At 35.9% G+C, this 12,283-nt stretch overlaps 7 non-coding genes across 7 annotated transcripts; all 7 read left to right on the top strand.

Moving 5' to 3' along the window:
• The first annotated feature begins 1,195 nt into the window (after positions 1-1,195).
• TRNAI-AAU (transfer RNA isoleucine (anticodon AAU)) lies at positions 1,196-1,288 on the top strand. Its single transcript is given in 2 exon segments — positions 1,196-1,233; positions 1,253-1,288. It is a non-coding gene; the product is annotated as a tRNA-Ile (tRNA).
• Positions 1,289-2,110: 822 nt separating this feature from the next.
• Positions 2,111-2,203, top strand: TRNAI-UAU (transfer RNA isoleucine (anticodon UAU)). The gene is given in 2 exon segments: positions 2,111-2,148; positions 2,168-2,203. It is a non-coding gene; the product is annotated as a tRNA-Ile (tRNA).
• Positions 2,204-3,008: 805 nt separating this feature from the next.
• TRNAI-AAU (transfer RNA isoleucine (anticodon AAU)) lies at positions 3,009-3,101 on the top strand. Its single transcript is given in 2 exon segments — positions 3,009-3,046; positions 3,056-3,101. It is a non-coding gene; the product is annotated as a tRNA-Ile (tRNA).
• A 1,706-nt stretch (positions 3,102-4,807) lies between these two features.
• TRNAI-AAU (transfer RNA isoleucine (anticodon AAU)) lies at positions 4,808-4,900 on the top strand. The gene is given in 2 exon segments: positions 4,808-4,845; positions 4,865-4,900. It is a non-coding gene; the product is annotated as a tRNA-Ile (tRNA).
• Positions 4,901-5,711: 811 nt separating this feature from the next.
• On the top strand, positions 5,712-5,804 carry TRNAI-UAU (transfer RNA isoleucine (anticodon UAU)). The gene is given in 2 exon segments: positions 5,712-5,749; positions 5,769-5,804. It is a non-coding gene; the product is annotated as a tRNA-Ile (tRNA).
• Positions 5,805-6,608: 804 nt separating this feature from the next.
• Positions 6,609-6,701, top strand: TRNAI-AAU (transfer RNA isoleucine (anticodon AAU)). Its single transcript is given in 2 exon segments — positions 6,609-6,646; positions 6,666-6,701. It is a non-coding gene; the product is annotated as a tRNA-Ile (tRNA).
• Positions 6,702-8,418: 1,717 nt separating this feature from the next.
• TRNAI-AAU (transfer RNA isoleucine (anticodon AAU)) lies at positions 8,419-8,511 on the top strand. The gene is given in 2 exon segments: positions 8,419-8,456; positions 8,476-8,511. It is a non-coding gene; the product is annotated as a tRNA-Ile (tRNA).
• The last annotated feature ends 3,772 nt before the right edge of the window (positions 8,512-12,283 follow it).

Below are 12,283 nucleotides of genomic sequence, written 5' to 3'. Positions count from 1 at the left end.
GTTGATATTTTATCCTTGCTTCAACTGTAAAACAGTCTTGCAGGGTTTAGCTTGTAAAAAATGACCACACAAGCTAAAATATGACATTAATTATGATAACATTGTTGTTGTTGTTTTTTAAACCTTTTCTATCACCGTGGACAGCCTATTCAAGTGCCATCTGGCATGCATGTTCCTTTGTTGCTCATCATTCATCACCAAAAATGATTTTCTTTTTCAATTCTTATGACTGTACTGATTGTATTGAATAAAATCCACATCTAGCATAACCAATTAATGCTGCAAAGTGCTACAGTGGTGCAATTGGTCAGCGTGCAGTACTAATAAGACAGTATCTGTTAAACAATGCCGAGGTTGTGAGTTCAAGCCTCACCTGGAGCATCTTTGTATATTGTTTTTTTTTCCTTTTCTTATGTCATTAGTCATTGATTATAAACTGCTACCTTAATATTTAATATGATATTACAAAGGATGGAAGAAAGAAAGAAAAAACACAAACATGATAGTGCATTTAAGTTGTCAGCACACATCTGCTTTGGTTCAAATGCACTGCATATCTTCCTTCAGTCAGCCAACAAAACAGCAATGGAAAAGATTAACATACTGTTGGTAAAGCAGTTGCATCAAATTGATTTTCTGCAATATAGCATGATAATCCATACTGACAGCTCTGGATAGTACCAGCACATTTCTTGCTGGACTTGGTAATGCAAAGAACACGGTAAACAGCTTCACTTTTTTTCAAAAATAAATAATTGACTATTAAAAACCTATCAGTCTTAAATAAAGACATCAGTAAGCAGCACTGGCATAATGGATAAGGCACTGTTCTCCTAAGCCAGTGGTTGTGGGTTTAAGTCCCGTCTGAGTTGGAAGTCATTACAGCAAGTGTCTCATCACTAGAGTTGATATTTTATCCTGGCTTCAACTGTAAAACAGTCTTGCAGGGTTTAGCTTGTAAAAAATGACCACAGAAGCTAAAATATGACATTAATTATGATAACATTGTTGTTGTTGTTGTTTTTTAAACCTTTTCTATCACCGTGGACAGCTTATTCAAGTGCCATCTGGCATGCATGTTCCTTTGTTGCTCATCATTCATCACCAAAAATGATTTTCTTTTTCAATTCTTATTACTGTACTGACTGTATTGAATAAAATCCACATCTAGCATAACCAATTAATGCTGCAAAGTGCTCCAGTGGCGCAATTGGTCAGCGTGCAGTACTAATAAGACAGTATCTGTTGAGCAATGCCGAGGTTGTGAGTTCAAGCCTCACCTGGAGCATCTTTGTATACTGTTTTTTTTCCTTTTCTTATGTCATTAGTCATTGATTATAAACTGCTACCTTAATATTTAATATGATATTACAAAGGATGGAAGAAAGAAAGAAAAAACACAAACATGATTGTGCATTTAAGTTGTCAGCACACATCTGCTTTGGTTCAAATGCACTGCATATCTTCCTTCAGTCAGCCAACAAAACAGCAATGGAAAAGATTAACATACTGTTGGTAAAGCAGTTGCATCAAATTGATTTTCTGCAATATAGCATGATAATCCATACTGACAGCTCTGGATAGTACCAGCACATTTCTTGCTGGACTTGGTAATGCAAAGAACACGGTAAACAGCTTCACTTTTTTTCAAAAATAAATAATTGACTATTAAAAACCTATCAGTCTTAAACAAAGACATCAGTAAGCACCACTGGCATAATGGATAAGGCACTGTTCTCCTAAGCCAGTGGTTGTGGGTTTAAGTCCCGTCTGAGTTGGAAGTCATTACAGCAAGTGTCTCATCACTAGAGTTGATATTTTATCCTTGCTTTAACTGTAAAACAGTCTTGCAGTGTTTAGCTTGTAAAAAATGACCACAGAAGCTAAAATATGACATTAATTATGATAACATTGTTGTTGTTGTTGTTGTTGTTGTTTTTTAAACCTTTTCTATCACCGTGGACAGCTTATTCAAGTGCCATCTGGCATGCATGTTCCTTTGTTGCTCATCATTCATCACCAAAAATGATTTTCTTTTTCAATTCTTATGACTATACTGATTGTATTGAATAAAATCCACATCTAGCATAACCAATTAATGCTGCAAAGTGCTCCAGTGGCGCAATTGGTCAGCGCGCAGTACTTATAAGACAGTATCTGTTGAGCAATGCCGAGGTTGTGAGTTCAAGCCTCACCTGGAGCATCTTTGTACACTGTTTTTTTTCCTTTTCTTATGTCATTAGTCATTGATTATAAACTGCTACCTTAATATTTAATATGATATTACAAAGGATGGAAGAAAGAAAGAAAAAACTCAAACATGATTGTGCATTTAAGTTGTCAGCACACATCTGCTTTGGTTCAAATGCACTGCATATCTTCCTTCAGTCAGCCAACAAAACAGCAATGGAAAAGATTAACATACTGTTGGTAAAGCAGTTGCATCAAATTGATTTTCTGCAATATAGCATGATAATCCATACTGACAGCTCTGGATAGTACCAGCACATTTCTTGCTGGACTTGGTAATGCAAAGAACACAGTAAACAGCTTCACTTTTTTTCAAAAATAAATAATTGACTATTAAAAACCTATCAGTCTTAAATAAGGACATCAGTAAGCACCACTGGCATAATGGATAAGGCACTGTTCTCCTAAACCAGGGGTTCCAAGTCCCATATGGGGTGGAAGTCATTACAGCAAGTGTCTCATCACTAGAGTTGACATTTTATCCTTGCTTCAACTGTAAAACAGTCTTGCAGGGTTTAGCTTGTGAAAAAGTGACCACAGAAGCTAAAATATGACATTAATTATGATAACATTGTTGTTGCTGTTTTTTAAACCTTTTCTATCACCGTGGACAGCTTATTCAAGTGCCATCTGGCATGCATGTTCCTTTGTTGCTCATCATTCATCACCAAAAATGATTTTCTTTTTCAATTCTTATGACTGTACTGATTGTATTGAATAAAATCCACATCTAGCATAACCAATTAATGCTGCAAAGTGCTCCAGTGGCGCAATTGGTCAGCGCGCAGTACTAATAATACAGTATCTGTTGACCAAGGCCGAGGTTGTGAGTTCAAGCCTCACCTGGAGCATCTTTGTATACTGTTTTTTTTTCCTTTTCTTATGTCATTAGTCATTGATAATAAACTGCTACCTTAATATTTAATATGATATTACAAAGGATGGAAGAAAGAAAGAAAAACACAAACATGATTGTGCATTTAAGTTGTCAGCACACATCTGCTTTGGTTCAAATGCACTGCATATCTACCTTTAGTCAGCCAACAAAACAGCAATGGAAAAGATTAACATACTGTTGGTAAAGCAGTTGCATCAAATTGATTTTCTGCAATATAGCATGATAATCCATACTGACAGCTCTGGATAGTACCAGCACATTTCTTGCTGGACTTGGTAATGTAAAGAGTACAGTAAACAGCTTCACTTTTTTTCAAAAATAAATAATTGACTATTAAATACCTATCAGTCTTAAATAAGGACATCAGTAAGCACCACTGGCATAATGGATAAGTCACTGCCCTCCTAAGCCAGGGGTTCCAAGTCCCATATGGGGTGGAAGTCATTACAGCAAGTGTCTCATCACTAGAGTTGATATTTTATCCTTGCTTCAACTGTAAAACAGTCTTGCAGTGTTTAGCTTGTAAAAAATGACCACAGAAGCTAAAATATGACATTAATTATGATAACATTGTTGTTGTTGTTGTTGTTGTTTAAACCTTTTCTATCACCGTGGACAGCTTATTCAAGTGCCATCTGGCATGCATGTTCCTTTGTTGCTCATCATTCATCACCAAAAATGATTTTCTTTTTCAATTCTTATGACTGTACTGATTGTATTGAATAAAATCCACATCTAGCATAACCAATTAATGCGGAAAAGTGATCCAGTGGCGCAATTGGTCAGCGCACAGTACTTTTAAGACAGTATCTGTTGAGCAATGCCGAGGTCGTGAGTTCAAGCCTCACCTGGAGCATCTTTGAATACTTTTTGTTTCCTTTTCTTATGTCATTAGTCATTGATTATAAATTGCTACCTTAATATTTAATATGATATTACAAAGGATGGAAGAAAGAAAGAAAAAACACAACCATGATTGTGCATTTAAGTTGTCAGCACACATCTGCTTTGGTTCAAATGCACTGCATATCTTCCTTCAGTCAGCCAACAAAACAGCAATGGAAAAGATTAACATACTGTTGGTAAAGCAGTTACATCAAATTGATTTTCTGCAATATAGCATGATAATCCATACTGACAGCTCTGGATAGTACCAGCACATTTCTTGCTGGACTTGGTAATGCAAAGAACACAGTAAACAGCTTCACTTTTTTTCAAAAATAAACAATTGACTATTAAAAACCTATCAGTCTTAAATAAGGACATCAGTAAGCACCACTGGCATAATGGATAAGGCACTGTTCTCCTAAGCAAGGGGTTCCAAGTCCCATATGGGGTGGAAGTCATTACAGCAAGTGTCTCATCACTAGAGTTGATATTTTATCCTTGCTTCAACTGTAAAACAGTCTTGCAGGGTTTAGCTTGTAAAAAATGACCACACAAGCTAAAATATGACATTAATTATGATAACATTGTTGTTGTTGTTTTTTAAACCTTTTCTATCACCGTGGACAGCTTATTCAAGTGCCATCTGGCATGCATGTTCCTTTGTTGCTCATCATTCATCACCAAAAATGATTTTCTTTTTCAATTCTTATGACTGTACTGATTGTATTGAATAAAATCCACATCTAGCATAACCAATCAATGCTGCAAAGTGCTCCAGTGGCGCAATTGGTCAGCGCGCAGTACCAATAAGACAATATCTGTTGAGCAATGCTGAGGTTGTGAGTTCAAGCCTCACCTGGAGCATCTTTGTATACTGTTTTTTTTTCCTTTTCTTATGTCATTAGTCATTGATTATAAACTGCTACCTTAATATTTAATATGATATTACAAAGGATGGAAGAAAGAAAGAAAAAACACAAACATGATTGTGCATTTAAGTTGTCAGCACACATCTGCTTTGGTTCAAATGCACTGCATATCTTCCTTCAGTCAGCTAACGAAACAGCAATGGAAAAGATTAACATACTGTTGGTAAAGCAGTTGCATCAAATTGATTTTCTGCAATATAGCATGATAATCCATACTGACAGCTCTGGATAGTACCAGCACATTTCTTGCTGGACTTGGTAATGCAAAGAACACAGTAAACAGCTTCACTTTTTTTCAAAAATAAATAATTGACTATTAAAAACCTATCAGTCTTAAATAAAGACATCAGTAAGCAGCACTGGCATAATGGATAAGGCACTGTTCTCCTAAGCCAGTGGTTGTGGGTTTAAGTCCTGTCTGAGTTGGAAGTCATTACAGCAAGTGTCTCATCACTAGAGTTGATATTTTATCCTTGCTTCAACTGTAAAACAGTCTTGCAGGGTTTAGCTTGTAAAAAATGACCACACAAGCTAAAATATGACATTAATTATGATAACATTGTTGTTGTTGTTTTTTAAACCTTTTCTATCACCGTGGACAGCCTATTCAAGTGCCATCTGGCATGCATGTTCCTTTGTTGCTCATCATTCATCACCAAAAATGATTTTCTTTTTCAATTCTTATGACTGTACTGATTGTATTGAATAAAATCCACATCTAGCATAACCAATTAATGCTGCAAAGTGCTCCAGTGGCGCAATTGGTCAGCGCGCAGTACTTATAAGACAGTATCTGTTGAGCAATGCCGAGGTTGTGAGTTCAAGCCTCACCTGGAGCATCTTTGTACACTGTTTTTTTCCTTTTCTTATGTCATTAGTCATTGATTATAAACTGCTACCTTAATATTTAATATGATATTACAAAGGATGGAAGAAAGAAAGAAAAAACTCAAACATGATTGTGCATTTAAGTTGTCAGCACACATCTGCTTTGGTTCAAATGCACTGCATATCTTCCTTCAGTCAGCCAACAAAACAGCAATGGAAAAGATTAACATACTGTTGGTAAAGCAGTTGCATCAAATTGATTTTCTGCAATATAGCATGATAATCCATACTGACAGCTCTGGATAGTACCAGCACATTTCTTGCTGGACTTGGTAATGCAAAGAACACAGTAAACAGCTTCACTTTTTCCTCAAAAATAAATAATTGACTATTAAAAACCTAACAGTCTTAAATAAGAACATCAGTAAGCACCACTGGCATAATGGATAAGTCACTGCCCTCCTAAGCCAGGGGTTCCAAGTCCCATATGGGGTGGAAGTCATTACAGCAAGTGTCTCATCACTAGAGTTGATATTTTATCCTTGCTTCAACTGTAAAACAGTCTTGCAGGGTTTAGCTTGTAAAAAATGACCACACAAGCTAAAATATGACATTAATTATGATAACATTGTTGTTGTTGTTTTTTAAACCTTTTCTATCACCGTGGACAGCCTATTCAAGTGCCATCTGGCATGCATGTTCCTTTGTTGCTCATCATTCATCACCAAAAATGATTTTCTTTTTCAATTCTTATGACTGTACTGATTGTATTGAATAAAATCCACATCTAGCATAACCAATTAATGCTGCAAAGTGCTCCAGTGGCGCAATTGGTCAGCGTGCAGAACTAATAAGACAGTATCTGTTAAACAATGCCGAGGTTGTGAGTTCAAGCCTCACCTGGAGCATCTTTGTATATTGTTTTTTTTTCCTTTTCTTATGTCATTAGTCATTGATTATAAACTGCTACCTTAATATTTAATATGATATTACAAAGGATGGAAGAAAGAAAGAAAAAACACAAACATGATAGTGCATTTAAGTTGTCAGCACACATCTGCTTTGGTTCAAATGCACTGCATATCTTCCTTCAGTCAGCCAACAAAACAGCAATGGAAAAGATTAACATACTGTTGGTAAAGCAGTTGCATCAAATTGATTTTCTGCAATATAGCATGATAATCCATACTGACAGCTCTGGATAGTACCAGCACATTTCTTGCTGGACTTGGTAATGCAAAGAACACGGTAAACAGCTTCACTTTTTTTCAAAAATAAATAATTGACTATTAAAAACCTATCAGTCTTAAATAAAGACATCAGTAAGCAGCACTGGCATAATGGATAAGGCACTGTTCTCCTAAGCCAGTGGTTGTGGGTTTAAGTCCCGTCTGAGTTGGAAGTCATTACAGCAAGTGTCTCATCACTAGAGTTGATATTTTATCCTTGCTTCAACTGTAAAACAGTCTTGCAGTGTTTAGCTTGTAAAAAATGACCACAGAAGCTAAAATATGACATTAATTATGATAACATTGTTGTTGTTGTTTTTTAAACCTTTTCTATCACCGTGGACAGCCTATTCAAGTGCCATCTGGCAAGCATGTTCCTTTGTTGCTCATCATTCATCACCAAAAATTATTTTCTTTTTCAATTCTTATGACTGTACTGATTGTATTGAAATTAATCCACATCTAGCATAACCAATTAATGCTGCAAAGTGCTCCAGTGGCGCAATTGGTCAGCACGCGGTACTTATAAGACAGTATCTGTTGAGCAATGGTGAGGTTGTGAGTTTAAGCCTCACCCGGAGTATCTTTGTATACTGTTTTTTTTTTCCTTTTCTTATGTCATTAGTCATTGATTATAAACTGCTACCTTAATATTTAATATGATATTACAAAGGATGGAAGAAAGAAAGAAAAAACACAAACATGATTGTGCATTTAAGTTGTCAGCACACATCTGCTTTGGTTCAAATGCACTGCATATCTTCCTTCAGTCAGCCAACAAAACAGCAATGGAAAAGATTAACATACTGTTGGTAAAGCCGTTGCATCAAATTGATTTTCTGCAATATAGCATGATAATCCATACTGACAGCTCTGGATAGTACCAGCACATTTCTTGCTGGACTTGGTAATGCAAAGAACACAGTAAACAGCTTCACTTTTTCCTCAAAAATAAATAATTGACTATTAAAAACCTAACAGTCTTAAATAAGAACATCAGTAAGCACCACTGGCATAATGGATAAGTCACTGCCCTCCTAAGCCAGGGGTTCCAAGTCCCATATGGGGTGGAAGTCATTACAGCAAGTGTCTCATCACTAGAGTTGATATTTTATCCTGGCTTCAACTATAAAACAGTCTTGCAGGGTTTAGCTTGTAAAAAATGACCACAGAAGCTAAAATATGACATTAATTATGATAACATTGTTGTTGTTGTTGTTGTTTTTTAAACCTTTTCTATCACCGTGTACAGCTTATTCAAGTGCCATCTGGCATGCATGTTCCTTTGTTGCTCATCATTCTTCACCAAACATGATTTTCTTTTTCAATTCTTATTACTGTACTGATTGTATTGAATAAAATCCACATCTAGCATAACCAATTAATGCTGCAAAGTGCTCCAGTGGCGCAATTGGTCAGCGTGCAGTACTAATAAGACAGTATCTGTTGAGCAATGCCGAGGTTGTGAGTTCAAGCCTCACCTGGAGCATCTTTGTATACTGTTTTTTTTTCCTTTTCTTATGTCATTAGTCGTTGATTATAAACTGCTACCTTAATATTTAATATGATATTACAAAGGATGGAAGAAAGAAAGAAAAAACACAAACATGATTGTGCATTTAAGTTGTCAGCACACATCTGCTTTGGTTCAAATGCACTGCATATCTTCCTTCAGTCAGCCAACAAAACAGCAATGGAAAAGATTAACATACTGTTGGTAAAGCAGTTGCATCAAATTGATTTTCTGCAATATAGCATGATAATCCATACTGACAGCTCTGGATAGTACCAGCACATTTCTTGCTGGACTTGGTAATGCAAAGAACACGGTAAACAGCTTCACTTTTTTTCAAAAATAAATAATTGACTATTAAAAACCTATCAGTCTTAAATAAAGACATCAGTAAGCACCACTGGCATAATGGATAAGGCACTGTTCTCCTAAGCCAGGGGTTCCAAGTCCCATATGGGGTGGAAGTCATTACAGCAAGTGTCTCATCACTAGAGTTGATATTTTATCCTGGCTTCAACTGTAAAACAGTCTTGCAGGGTTTAGCTTGTAAAAAATGACCACAGAAGCTAAAATATGACATTAATTATGATAACATTGTTATTGTTGTTTTTTAAACCTTTTCTATCACCGTGGACAGCTTATTCAAGTGCCATCTGGCATGCATGTTCCTTTGTTGCTCATCATTCATCACCAAAAATGATTTTCTTTTTCAATTCTTATTACTGTACTGATTGTATTGAATAAAATCCACATCTAGCATAACCAGTTAATGCTGCAAAGTGATCCAGTGGCGCAATTGGTCAGCGTGCAGTACTAATAAGACAGTATCTGTTGAGCAATGCCGAGGTTGTGAGTTCAAGCCTCACCTGGAGCATCTTTGTATACTGTTTTTTTTTTCCTTTTCTTATGTCATTAGTCATTGATTATAAACTGCTACCTTAATATTTAATATGATATTACAAAGGATGGAAGAAAGAAAGAAAAAACACAAACATGATTGTGCATTTAAGTTGTCAGCACACATCTGCTTTGGTTCAAATGCACTGCATATCTTCCTTCAGTCAGCCAACAAAACAGCAATGGAAAAGATTAACATACTGTTGGTAAAGCAGTTGCATCAAATTGATTTTCTGCAATATAGCATGATAATCCATACTGACAGCTCTGGATAGTACCAGCACATTTCTTGCTGGACTTGGTAATGCAAAGAACACGGTAAACAGCTTCACTTTTTTTCAAAAATAAATAATTGACTATTAAAAACCTATCAGTCTTAAATAAAGACATCAGTAAGCACCACTGGCATAATGGATAAGGCACTGTTCTCCTAAGCAAGTGGTTGTGGGTTTAAGTCCCGTCTGAGTTGGAAGTCATTACAGCAAGTGTCTCATCACTAGAGTTGATATTTTATCCTTGCTTCAACTGTAAAACAGTCTTGCAGTGTTTAGCTTGTAAAAAATGACCACAGAAGCTAAAATATGACATTAATTATGATAACATTGTTGTTGTTGTTTTTTAAACCTTTTCTATCACCGTGGACAGCTTATTCAAGTGCCATCTGGCATGCATGTTCCTTTGTTGCTCATCATTCATCACCAAAAATGATTTTCTTTTTCAATTCTTATGACTGTACTGATTGTATTGAATAAAATCCACATCTAGCATAACCAATTAATGCTGCAAAGTGCTCCAGTGGTGCAATTGGTCAGCACGCGGTACTTATAAGACAGTATCTGTTGAGCAATGGTGAGGTTGTGAGTTCAAGCCTCACCTGGAGTATCTTTGTATACTGTTTTTTTTTCCCTTTTCTTATGTCATTAGTCATTGATTATAAACTGCTACCTTAATATTTAATATGATATTACAAAGGATGGAAGAAAGAAAGAAAAAACACAAACATGATTGTGCATTTAAGTTGTCAGCACACATCTGCTTTGGTTCAAATGCACTGCATATCTTCCTTCAGTCAGCCAACAAAACAGCAATGGAAAAGATTAACATACTGTTGGTAAAGCAGTTGCATCAAATTGATTTTCTGCAATATAGCATGATAATCCATACTGACAGCTCTGGATAGTACCAGCACATTTCTTGCTGGACTTGGTAATGCATAGAACACAGTAAACAGCTTCACTTTTTCCTCAAAAATAAATAATTGACTATTAAAAACCTAACAGTCTTAAATAAGAACATCAGTAAGCACCACTGGCATAATGGATAAGTCACTGCCCTCCTAAGCCAGGGGTTCCAAGTCCCATATGGGGTGGAAGTCATTACAGCAAGTGTCTCATCACTAGAGTTGATATTTTATCCTTGCTTCAACTGTAAAACAGTCTTGCAGTGTTTAGCTTGTAAAAAATGACCACAGAAGCTAAAATATGACATTAATTATGATAACATTGTTGTTGTTGTTTTTTAAACCTTTTCTATCACCGTGGACAGCTTATTCAAGTGCCATCTGGCATGCATGTTCCTTTGTTGCTCATCATTCATCACCAAAAATGATTTTCTTTTTCAATTCTTATGACTGTACTGATTGTATTGAATAAAATCCACATCTAGCATAACCAATTAATGCTGCAAAGTGCTCCAGTGGCGCAATTAGTCAGCGCGCAGTACTAATAAAACAGTATCTGTTGACCAAGGCCGAGTTTGTGAGTTCAAGCCTCACCTGGAGCATCTTTGTATACTGTTTTTTTTCCCTTTTCTTATGTCATTAGTCATTGATTATAAACTGCTACCTTAATATTTAATATGATATTACAAAGGATGGAAGAAAAAAAAAAAAACACAAACATGATTGTGCATTTAAGTTGTCAGCACACATCTGCTTTGGTTCAAATGCACTGCATATCTTCCTTCAGTCAGCCAACAAAACAGCAATGGAAAAGATTAACATACTGTTGGTAAAGCAGTTGCATCAAATTGATTTTCTGCAATATAGCATGATAATCCATACTGACAGCTCTGGATAGTACCAGCACATTTCTTGCTGGACTTGGTAATGCAAAGAACACAGTAAACAGCTTCACTTTTTTTCAAAAATAAATAATTGACTATTAAAAACCTAACAGTCTTAAATAAAGACATCATTAAGCACCACTGGCATAATGGATAAGGCACTGTTCTCCTAAGCCAGTGGTTGTGGGTTTAAGTCCCGTCTGAGTTGGAAGTCATTACAGCAAGTGTCTCATCACTAGAGTTGATATTTTATCCTTGCTTCAACTGTAAAACAGTCTTGCAGTGTTTAGCTTGTAAAAAATGACCACAGAAGCTAAAATATGACATTAATTATGATAACATTGTTGTTGTTTTTTTTTAAACCTTTTCTATCACCGTGGACAGCTTATTCAAGAGCCATCTGGCATGCTTGTTCCTTTGTTGCTCATCATTTATCACCAAAAATGATTTTCTTTTTCAATTCTTATGACTGTACTGATTGTATTGAATAAAATCCACATCTAGCATAACCAACTAATGCTGCAAAGTGCTCCAGTGGCGCAATTGGTCAGCACGCGGTACTTATAAGACAGTATCTGTTGAGCAATGGTGAGGTTGTGAGTTCAAGCCTCACCCGGAGTATCTCTGTATACTGTTTTTTTTTTCCTTTTCTTATGTCATTAGTCATTGATTATAAACTGCTACCTTAATATTTAATATGATATTACAAAGGATGGAAGAAAGAAAGAAAAATCACAAACATGATTGTGCATTTAAGTTGTCAGCACACATCTGCTTTGGTTCAAAT

This window comes from Pseudophryne corroboree, unplaced genomic scaffold (assembly GCF_028390025.1).
Source record: "Pseudophryne corroboree isolate aPseCor3 unplaced genomic scaffold, aPseCor3.hap2 scaffold_2760, whole genome shotgun sequence".
NCBI classification, from domain to species: domain Eukaryota; kingdom Metazoa; phylum Chordata; class Amphibia; order Anura; family Myobatrachidae; genus Pseudophryne; species Pseudophryne corroboree.
This window is presented reverse-complemented; position numbering and strand designations above follow the sequence as displayed.